At 38.6% G+C, this 11582-nt stretch overlaps 1 non-coding gene across 1 annotated transcript; it reads left to right on the top strand.

The window, feature by feature from the left end:
• The first annotated feature begins 9004 nt into the window (after positions 1-9004).
• LOC148285823 (small nucleolar RNA R71) lies at positions 9005-9111 on the top strand. The gene has a single exon (XR_015832793.1). It is a non-coding gene; the product is annotated as a small nucleolar RNA R71 (small nucleolar RNA).
• The last annotated feature ends 2471 nt before the right edge of the window (positions 9112-11582 follow it).

Below are 11582 nucleotides of genomic sequence, written 5' to 3'. Positions count from 1 at the left end.
AAATTGGACAATTCAACTTCAACGGCAGTACATTCCTAATTGGAGTAGTTGGTGTATTCCATACTTCTAGCGATTTGATTTCACTCAAAACTCAACAAATGACTCCTCCCACCATATTATGATGTTACTGTTGTTAATATTATGTTAACTCGCAATTGTACGGGGCAATTAGTAGTATAGCAAGACAAGTACGAGGTCGTACCCACGAAGACTGAGAAGTTAAAACTAGTTATGTACTTAGATTACCAAATTCAAGAAAGTAGGAGGTTATGTCTAAAACAGAATTTAAAACAAGAGTGGTTGTGATTGTTGAACAAAAGAAGCAAAATGAAATTGCAAACAAAAACAAGTAAACAAATGTAACAAAGAGTGGTTTTAAGAGTTGGAAAACAGATTTTGAGACTAGGGCATTCGAATCACCATAACAATTCAATTCTGGGTTATAAAGATTCAAGTAACAAGTCTAATTCAGATTCAAAGATTGATTCTAGCTAAAGTATGATTAGGCCATGGTGTTTGGTCCTAACCTTGTGTTCCTAATTCCCTAATTTGATCATTTGTTGTCTAACCTAAAATTAAGCATTAGGAACCCATTAAGCATAGAAGAACATTTTAAACAACCAAGTATGTATCTAATCCCTGTTGTCGAATGTCCATACATACTCTTCCTATTCATAGTTCAATTCGAATTAAAGCATGGTGTATACTCTTAATTCAAACCAAGATAGTTAACAAACAAGTTCTAATGGTGATCAATCATTCAAACAAGCATGTTAACTTATAAGCATAATGAATAAGAACATGAATCATGAATCAAACTTGAAACTCCAAACTTATAAACCCAGAATATTCATGTTAGGTTACATCGAAGCCCTAGTTATGGATTTAGCTACTCATAATGGAAAAGAGACTTGAACAGAAATGAGAAAACATAATGAATACAATAAGAGTAGAAAAACCCTTTTTCTGAAGTTCTTGTGGTGTCCAAGGCTTCTCCAAGTGCTTCTCCACTTCTAATGCTTCTCCAAGAGCTTCCCCACTTCTAGAAAGATGTATGAAGGATATGGAGGTGATTTGGGATGAGTTTGAGTGAGTGGTGATGGCTAAGGAAGATGAAATTCGTAGGGAAATGGAAGAGAGGTTTGCTGGAGTTGTTTTGGTGATTGTTGGAGTGTTTGGGATTTTGAGAGTGTTTGAGGATGGTTGGAGTGAATTGTGGGGGTTGTGAATCTCAGGATTTGTTGTGTCTTGAATGTGGAATGGATGTGGTATTTATAGGGAGAGGGGAGTGACAAATCTGAATTCAATATGGCTAATGCATACAACACTTGCATTATAAAAGATGAATTGGTTGATGCACTTCACTAATGCATACAACACTTGCATTATAAAATCTGAATTGGTTGATGCACTTCACCAATAGATCCCACCAGCAGCCCTAGCTCATCTTCATGTCACCATGACCAAGCTTCCAACCAGAAATGATAGCTCATACCTAGCTCACCATGACCAAGCATCCAACCAGCACATGCTGAGGTCAGCATAACCAGCAACTTCAAGGGCTTACAAATTGGGCTTCTCTTAATCAAATTAGGACTTTAAGCTCTCGAAATTGAAGTTCAGAATGTCTTCTTTCCAGCCATATGTCATTTGGGCCAATCCAAGGTCGGAGGAGGAAGTTAAGGCCAAAACAAATTGCTAACTCATTTTGTGCGCTGATAAAATCCATCCTGAGCATGGCTCTGTGTTTGCTAGGTAACAGACTCCATATTTATCCAATGGGGCTGAATTTTGGATATGTTATAGTACACACCCATTGGAACAACGTTCATGAAGAATGCTGCCTCATCCGAGCTGTGTAGGTTGCTGAAACAAAGCTTGCAATATGACCTACGGAACTGGACTGGCAGGGGGCTGTAGCCAAAATGAGTTTGTCTTTTAAGCTCTTCTTCCATTCATCCAAATTAGGCCTTAACATGCTTGAATTGCATGAATTATGCTCTCTTGCTCTATTGGCCTACAAAACACACAAAGGGAGGGAAATAACTTAGAATTATAGGAACTAAGCAAAAGAAGTAAGTAAATTGGGCATGTATATGTATGAAATTATGAGCTTAACACACCCCCAAACTTAGATTTTGCTAGTCCTCGAGCAAAACAAAAGAGAAACAAAGATAAAAACAAAACAAGAAGTTAACTAGACCACTTTCGTAGGTAACTCGATTGCATTGAGCGTATGCAACAAGCCTTTAAACCTCTAGGCATCCCTAGTAGGAGGAGTTGTGTCTCCTGAGGGTTTAACAGATACGATACCCACAAACGTTTTTCTAACTCTACAAAACAAAATGGTTAGAAAAACAACTTTGAAATCAACTAATGAAAATGAAAGAAAGTTTTAGTCATACCTCCAACACCATAGAGTTGCCAAGATAGGTCATCAATCAGTGTGTACAAGTGGAAGCTATAGCTCAAAGGCACACAGTTTCAAAGCAAGCACACTCAAACCTTGAATAGAGAACATGCTTCGACTCTAATTCTCACAGATAACACTTAATCACTCAGAACCTATGTTTTAATTCTCTCAAGAAAGCATAAGTGAGTGTATGAAATAGAAGCACAAATTTGGTTAGATCTCATGAAAGGAATTAAATACTAAGAATAGAGATACACACATACTTACCAGCACCCATGAATACATCCTCAAAGATCAGCTAGGTCTTTCACAATGTTGTAATGAAAGGCTAAGGTTTAGGGGAAATGGAAGAATTGGAAGGAAAAACAAATAACTTAAGAACATACCAAGGTTGCATGCTTCATTAATCTGCAAGGCATCATTGATTTAGATTGGCATGGCAGCAAACTTCATGGTATCTCCTGGCATAGACTTTATTTTTCACACTTAGATCAAATCGAAACACTTTCATCTTCGTTGATTTGATCTGCATCTTCATTAACTTCATTGCACAGATTCACATCATCTTTATTTAGGTACATGGCTGCAACTTCCTTGCTTCAAACTTTATCTTGGCACACCTTGGTATATTTCTAAGCTATAGGGTATGGCTACAATAGGTCAAGTATCTCAGATTGAGATACAAAGGTAGGGAAATGATGAGGGTGATAGAAGAAAAGGCTTTAAGTGTTTGGCTTCAAGAGGGTTGATGGAACACACATATAGGTAGGGTGAAAAGAAAGCACATAGAATGGTTATGCACACATAGCCTAGCATCACTTCAATGAGTTCATTCATGAATGAGAGCAAGCACATGATATCTGCAAAAGAGAATCATCCTTAGTATTCAATCAAAATGGAATAATGAGATCAATTAGAGTGAATTGAAGAAAATAAGTATGGATGAGAAATAGAACACTTTAAACCCTCTCAAGAAAGCAATTAGGCTCGATATAGCTCACTAGGGTAGTCTCCACTATTTTCCTTCAAGAATTTGAGCGTGGTACTTTAGCCACCAGAATTCTAAGAGCAAAAGCTTTGTGAAGTGCAAAATTCTGATATGAAAACCTCAAATAGCAGCTCCATAGCATTGATTGTATGACATTCTTTAAAAAAAATAAAAATAAAAAATAAAAAAAATAAAAAAAATAAAAAATAAAATTGTGACAAGAGAACGAAAATTGAAAACACAAATGGATAAGAAAATTGAAATTGAAAACCTTCCCCCCAGACCTGAATTGAACATTGTCCTCAATGTGAAAGCATACAAAAGATGATTGAGAACAAACAAATGATAAAGGGAAAAGTTTAGAAGAAGGTTTAGGAAAAATAAAAAATAAAAAAAATGAATATATAAGCAACTCATGGATGACCAGTTAAGGGCCTCAGAAAACACAGCCAGGGGATCCGGGAAGGTTGGAGGGGTCACAATGGTCCCGCTTAAAACCCAAACTTCTTAGACACCGAAGGTGTCGCCTAAAGAACTCCTAGACACTGTATTGACGGAAGTGCTCACTGGAGTTACCATAAGTTAGCTCATATGAAAAATCTTTTTAATTTTTTTTATTTTTTTATTTTTTTTAAATTTTTATATAAAAAAAAAAAACAGAAATTTAAAATAATAACAAGTAAAGAGAAAGGATTGAAATGCTCCCCCTTGATGCGATTAGGTCGATTGCTACCAAGCACCTTCTTCTTGAACACATGGGTTGCCTCCCAAGAAGCGCCTTAGTTACTGTCTTGGCAAGACATTGTGCAATCAGCTAAGTTGATGGTACGAAGGGAAGTTGATCTACCACATGGCCAGTTTGGATGCCAGCTGAAACTCCCTCATAGAATGGCTTTAAACGTTGTCCATTTACTTTGAAAGTCGAGCCATCTTTAGGGTTTTGAATCTCCACAGCTCCATAGGGAGAAACATTGACCACGGTGAATGGGCCTTGCCATCTAGACTTCAATTTTCCTGGAAAGAGACGCAAACGTGAGTTAAACAAAAGAACTGACATACCTTTGGAGAACTCTTTCCGTTGAATGTTTCTGTCATGGTAACTCTTGGTTCGTTCTTTGTAAAGCTTTGCATTCTCATAAGACTCATGTCTAATTTCTTCCAATTCATTCAGCTGAAACTTTCTTGCATGGCCTGCCTTGTCTAGATCAAAATTTAACTTCTTGATGGCCCAAAAAGCATTGTGTTCAAGCTCCATTGGCAGGTGACAAGCTTTCCCAAACACAAGACGATAAGGGCTCATTCCAATAGGAGTCTTATATGCTGTCCTATAAGCCCATAATGCATCATTGAGCTTGGCTGCCCAATCTTTCCTTGTATTGTTCACCACCTTCTCCAGGATGTGCTTAATTTCTCTATTGCTTATTTCCACTTGACCAGAAGTTTGCGGATGATATGGTGTAGAGACTCGATGGGTGATGTTGTACTTCTTCATGAGTGCTTCGAATGGCTTGTTACAGAAGTGGCTGCCTCCATCACTAATGACAGCCCTTGGAGTACCAAACCTTGTGAAAATATTATCCTTCAAGAACTTCAGCACCACCTTATAATCATTGGTTTTGGTGGCTATGGCTTCCACCCATTTAGACACATAATCAACAGCAACAAGTATGTAAGTATAACCAAAGGAAGATGGGAATGGTCCCATGAAATCAATACCCCACACATCGAAGAGCTCCACAACAAGTATGTTATTCAATGGCATTTCATTCCTGCGACTTATGTTCCCCATCCTTTGGCACCTATCACACTTAACACAAAAATTAAATGCATCTTTAAATAGAGTGGGCCAAAAGAAACCAGATTGCAGAATTTTAAGTGCTGTTTTCTTAGCTCCAAAGTGACCTCCACAGGCCAATTCGTGGCTATGCCTAAGTATGCTTTCTTGCTCTTCTTCTGGAACACATCTTCTGATGAGTTGATCCGGGCAATGCTTGAATAAGAAAGGTTCATCCCATACATAATGTTTCACCATGGAAAAGAACTTCTTCTTATCCTGAGAAGTTAGATCATTTCTAAGAACACCACAAGCAAGATAATTAACAAAATCAGCATACCATGGCTCTTTGACTTGGGCAGCATATAGTTGTTCATCAGGGAAAGTCTCATTCAAGGGTAGCACAGCTCCTCCTTTTTCTTCAACCACAATTCTGCTCAAATGATCAGCTACCACATTCTCACATCCCTTCTTATCTCGAATCTCCAAATCGAATTCTTGCAGCAAGAGAATCCATCTAATCAAGCGTGGTTTGGCATCCTTCTTAGTGAGCAAGTATCTAAGGGCTGCATGGTCAGAATAAACAATTACTTTAGAACCAACAAGGTAAGAACGAAATTTTTCTAAAGCAAAAACCACAGCAAGCAACTCCTTCTCTGTTGTGGAGTAGTTGATTTGAGCATCATTCAAGGTCCGGCTAGCATAATGAATCACATGGGGCAGCTTGTTCTTCTTTTGACCTAAAACTGCACCAATAGCAAAGTCAGAGGCATCACACATTATTTCAAATGGTAAAGACCAATCCGGAGCTATGATAATAGGGGCTGAAGTTAGCTCCCTCTTCAAGGTAGAAAAAGCTTCCATGCAAGCTTCATTAAACTCAAAAACAGCATCCTTAGCAAGGAGATTACACAATGGCCTTGTAATGCTTGAGAAATTTTTGATGAACCTTCTATAGAATCCAGCATGACCTAGAAAGCTTCTAATTCCTTTAACAGAGGTAGGGGGTGGAAGATTTGAGATGAGGTCGATCTTGGCTTTATCCACTTCGATTCCCTTGCTTGAAATCACATGGCCTAGTACAATGCCTTGTCTCACCATGAAGTGACACTTCTCCCAATTCAAAATCAGATTTGTTTCCTGGCATCTTTTAAGCACTAGAGACAAGTGGTGAAGACAATTATCAAAAGAGGAACCAAAAACTGAAAAATCATCCATAAATACCTCAATGAATCGTTCCACCATATCTGAAAAGATTGACATCATGCATCTTTGGAAAGTTGCTGGGGCATTGCATAAACCGAATGGCATCCTTCTATAAGCAAACGTACCAAATGGGCATGTGAATGTGGTTTTCTCTTGGTCTTCCGGAGCAATGGGAATTTGATTATAACCTGAAAAACCATCAAGAAAACAATAGTAAGCATGGCCAGATAAACGTTCAAGCATTTGATCAATAAAAGGTAAGGGGAAATGATCTTTTCTAGTGGATGTGTTCAACTTCCTGTAATCAATGCAAACTCTCCAACCAGTGACAGTTCGTGTAGGAACTAGCTCATTCTTCTCATTCTTCACAACGGTGATTCCGGACTTCTTTGGAACAACTTGCACAGGGCTCACCCACTTAGAATCTGAAATTGGGTAGATGATTCCTACATCGAGTAGCTTTAAAACTTCAGCTCTAACCACCTCTTTCATGTTGGGATTTAGCCTCCTTTGGGCATCACGAGATGGTTTGCTGTCTTCTTCCATTAAAATCCGGTGCATGCACATGCTTGGACTAATTCCTTTGATGTCTGCTATGGTCCACCCAATGGCTGTTTTATGCTCTTTTAGAACTTTAATTAAGCTCTCTTCTTCATGTGAGGAGAGACCTGCAGCAATTATAACAGGGAGAGTTTCGTTAGCACCCAAATATGTATATTTAAGATTATTGGGAAGAGGTTTAAGTTCTAGCTTTGGTGGGATGACAATGGATGGCTCCAATTTCGTGGATGATGGTCCAAGAGGCTCGATTGGTGGCCTAAAGGATGGTGGGTATGGCGGAAACACTTCTAAGGCAGCCACCACTTCTTGGAACTCCGGTTCACAAAGATCTTCCTCTTCTTGTGTTAAGACAGCTTCTAGAGCATCATTAGACTTTCTCTGCAAAATTTTGGAATAAACCTCATGATCCACAACATCAATTGAAAAGCAAGAATCAAGAGAGATAGAAGGTTGAGATAGAGCATTAAGCATTTTAAATTCAACAGTTTCACCCAAAACAGTCATGGAGAGAGTGCTATCTTTCACTTTGATGATTGTGTCTGCAGTGGCCATGAATGGCCTGCCTAGGAGAATGGGATCAACACGATCTCCATTTGGATTGTCTTCCATGTCCATCACTACAAAATCAGCAGGGAGAATTAGTGTATTAACTTGAACTAGAATATCTTCTACAATACCTTTTGGATATTTTATAGAATGATCAGCTAGTTCAAGTCGCATTGAAGTCTTCTTCATCCCTTCTAAGCCAAGCTCTTGATAAACTGAATATGGCAAAACATTGATGCTTGCTCCCAAGTCCAACATGGCTCTTCCAACCTTCTTGCCTCCAATGTTAATGGGAATGTCAAAGCTGCCAGGATCATCTAGTTTTGGTGGAAGCTTCCTTTGCAATACAGCACTTACATTCTGGTCGAGCTTTACTCCTTCATTTGGAGCGAAATTGAGCTTGTGAGTTTTCAAGTCCTTGATGAATTTTCCATATGCAGGAATCTGTTCAATAAGATCAAGCAAAGGCAAATTGATATTAACTTTACTCAAAATATCATAAATCTCTTTAAAAGCCTTATCTTGCTTTGCTTTCTTAAGACGGCCTGGAAATGGAATCTGTGGAACATATGGAGCGGGTGGCACGTATCTATCTTCTTGAAGATGTGGTGGCACAAATTTGTCATCCCTTTTATGCAATTGGAATTGATCGGATTTCTGAGAATCTGATTTGGCCTTAGGAGCAGATTGAGAAGTTTTGAGTTGTTCTCCTTCCGTGGCCATGGTCTCCTCCTCTTCATTTTCTACAATCACAACATCATTTGAAAGATTAGAATCATCTTTATTATCAATGATCTTACCTGATCTGAGCACATGAATGGCCTTGGCTTCTGGGTTCTTTGGATTGATCTCAGTTTGGCTTGGCCATTTCCCAGGCACTCTTTGAGTTATTTCAGCAGCTATTTGGCCTAATTGGACTTCCAATTTGGAGATGGCAGCTTGTGTAGTTTGCTGAAAATTGGATTGGTTGATTGCCATCTGCTTCACTATATCTTCCAATGATGATGATGATTGTTGTGGCCTTTGGAATGAAGGGGGATTTGCTTGATTCTGGGTATTTCTCCATGAAAAGTTTGGATGATTCCTCCAACCTGGATTATAACTTTGAGAGTATGGATCATTTCTTGGACCTTGGTTGTAGGAATTTACCAACTTAGCTTGCTCTTGCACAAATTCTGGATATCCAGCCCCAAGTGGACAAGCTGTGGTAGCATGGTCATGAGATTCACAAATGCTACACACTTCCTTCGGAGGGCTTCTTGAGTTTAATGCAAGAAGAGCATCTAGCTTTTGTTCCAGTTTTGAAATCTGCACACTAGAAGCATCATTAGAACCACTAATAACACGTTTACCTCTTGTATCCGTATGTTGGGTCTCCATTGCTATCTCCTCAAAGAGTTCGTACGTTTCTTCTGGAGTTTTGGTTTTAAAAGAACCACCTGCAAAATTGGTGACTATATTATGACTAGAAGGGGTTAGTCCTTTATAAAACATACGCATTTGAAGCTTCAATGGAATCCCATGATGAGGACATTGGTTGAGCAACCCATTGAATTTCTCCCATGCTTCACAAAACGATTCATCATCTTGCTGTGCAAATAACAAGATCTTGTCCCTAAGCATGTCGGTCTTTTGCGTGGAGAAGTATTTTTCCAGGAACTTCTTTTGAATGGCAGACCATGTAGTGAGTGAACCAGGCTTCAAAGAATTCAACCAATACTTCGCCTTATCCTTTAAAGTGTATGGAAACACTCTCATTCGAAGTTGATCTTCTGTCACACCTGTCAAGGGAAAAGAACTCACAACATTAAAAATATCCTTTATATGAGTCAATGGATCTTCATTAGGTAAACCATAAAAGGAAGGCAGCATATTAAGATGAGAAGATTTAAGCTCATAATTTCGAGCTACAGTGGGCAGCAAAATGCTTGAAGGAGATGCTGGAATTGTTGGGATATCAAGTTCTCCCATGAACTCAATGGCAGCCATCATTTCTTCTTCTTCTTGGTCTGAACTTGCTTCCGAATTTGAAAGTGAAGAACCGGGAAGTTCAGTGTGGAGAGCAAGACTTGTAAATGTAGCAAGAGCTTGCTCTTTTGCAGTTGACAACTCCCTTTCTAGACGATTCTGAATTTCAGAGGTCACTCGTCTGGGTTGCAATGATGGTCCTGCGTTCAAAGATCTAGAACGTTGGAACGAAGACCTCACTTGTTCAAGTAATGGATTTTTAGACATAAACTACCTGAAACAGAAAATTAAATTAATTAGAAACACTAAAAAGAATAGGGTAACCTTGGGCACATAACCAGGGAAGAACTTTCGTTCAGTCCCCGGCAACGGCGCCAAAATTTGTTGTTAATATTATGTTAACTCGCAATTGTACGGGGCAATTAGTAGTATAGCAAGACAAGTACGAGGTCGTACCCACGAAGACTGAGAAGTTAAAACTAGTTATGTACTTAGATTACCAAATTCAAGAAAGTAGGAGGTTATGTCTAAAACAGAATTTAAAACAAGAGTGGTTGTGATTGTTGAACAAAAGAAGCAAAATGAAATTGCAAACAAAAACAAGTAAACAAATGTAACAAAGAGTGGTTTTAAGAGTTGGAAAACAGATTTTGAGACTAGGGCATTCGAATCACCATAACAATTCAATTCTGGGTTATAAAGATTCAAGTAACAAGTCTAATTCAGATTCAAAGATTGATTCTAGCTAAAGTATGATTAGGCCATGGTGTTTGGTCCTAACCTTGTGTTCCTAATTCCCTAATTTGATCATTTGTTGTCTAACCTAAAATTAAGCATTAGGAACCCATTAAGCATAGAAGAACATTTTAAACAACCAAGTATGTATCTAATCCCTGTTGTCGAATGTCCATACATACTCTTCCTATTCATAGTTCAATTCGAATTAAAGCATGGTGTATACTCTTAATTCAAACCAAGATAGTTAACAAACAAGTTCTAATGGTGATCAATCATTCAAACAAGCATGTTAACTTATAAGCATAATGAATAAGAACATGAATCATGAATCAAACTTGAAACTCCAAACTTATAAACCCAGAATATTCATGTTAGGTTACATCGAAGCCCTAGTTATGGATTTAGCTACTCATAATGGAAAAGAGACTTGAACAGAAATGAGAAAACATAATGAATACAATAAGAGTAGAAAAACCCTTTTTCTGAAGTTCTTGTGGTGTCCAAGGCTTCTCCAAGTGCTTCTCCACTTCTAATGCTTCTCCAAGAGCTTCCCCACTTCTAGAAAGATGTATGAAGGATATGGAGGTGATTTGGGATGAGTTTGAGTGAGTGGTGATGGCTAAGGAAGATGAAATTCGTAGGGAAATGGAAGAGAGGTTTGCTGGAGTTGTTTTGGTGATTGTTGGAGTGTTTGGGATTTTGAGAGTGTTTGAGGATGGTTGGAGTGAATTGTGGGGGTTGTGAATCTCAGGATTTGTTGTGTCTTGAATGTGGAATGGATGTGGTATTTATAGGGAGAGGGGAGTGACAAATCTGAATTCAATATGGCTAATGCATACAACACTTGCATTATAAAAGATGAATTGGTTGATGCACTTCACTAATGCATACAACACTTGCATTATAAAATCTGAATTGGTTGATGCACTTCACCAATAGATCCCACCAGCAGCCCTAGCTCATCTTCATGTCACCATGACCAAGCTTCCAACCAGAAATGATAGCTCATACCTAGCTCACCATGACCAAGCATCCAACCAGCACATGCTGAGGTCAGCATAACCAGCAACTTCAAGGGCTTACAAATTGGGCTTCTCTTAATCAAATTAGGACTTTAAGCTCTCGAAATTGAAGTTCAGAATGTCTTCTTTCCAGCCATATGTCATTTGGGCCAATCCAAGGTCGGAGGAGGAAGTTAAGGCCAAAACAAATTGCTAACTCATTTTGTGCGCTGATAAAATCCATCCTGAGCATGGCTCTGTGTTTGCTAGGTAACAGACTCCATATTTATCCAATGGGGCTGAATTTTGGATATGTTATAGTACACACCCATTGGAACAACTTTCATGAAGAATGCTGCCTCATCCGAGCTGTGTAGGTTGCTGAAA

The sequence above is a fragment of the Prunus avium genome, unplaced genomic scaffold (genome assembly GCF_965620075.1).
Source record: "Prunus avium unplaced genomic scaffold, drPruAviu1.hap1.1 HAP1_SCAFFOLD_1468, whole genome shotgun sequence".
Taxonomy (NCBI): domain Eukaryota; kingdom Viridiplantae; phylum Streptophyta; class Magnoliopsida; order Rosales; family Rosaceae; genus Prunus; species Prunus avium.
This window is presented reverse-complemented; position numbering and strand designations above follow the sequence as displayed.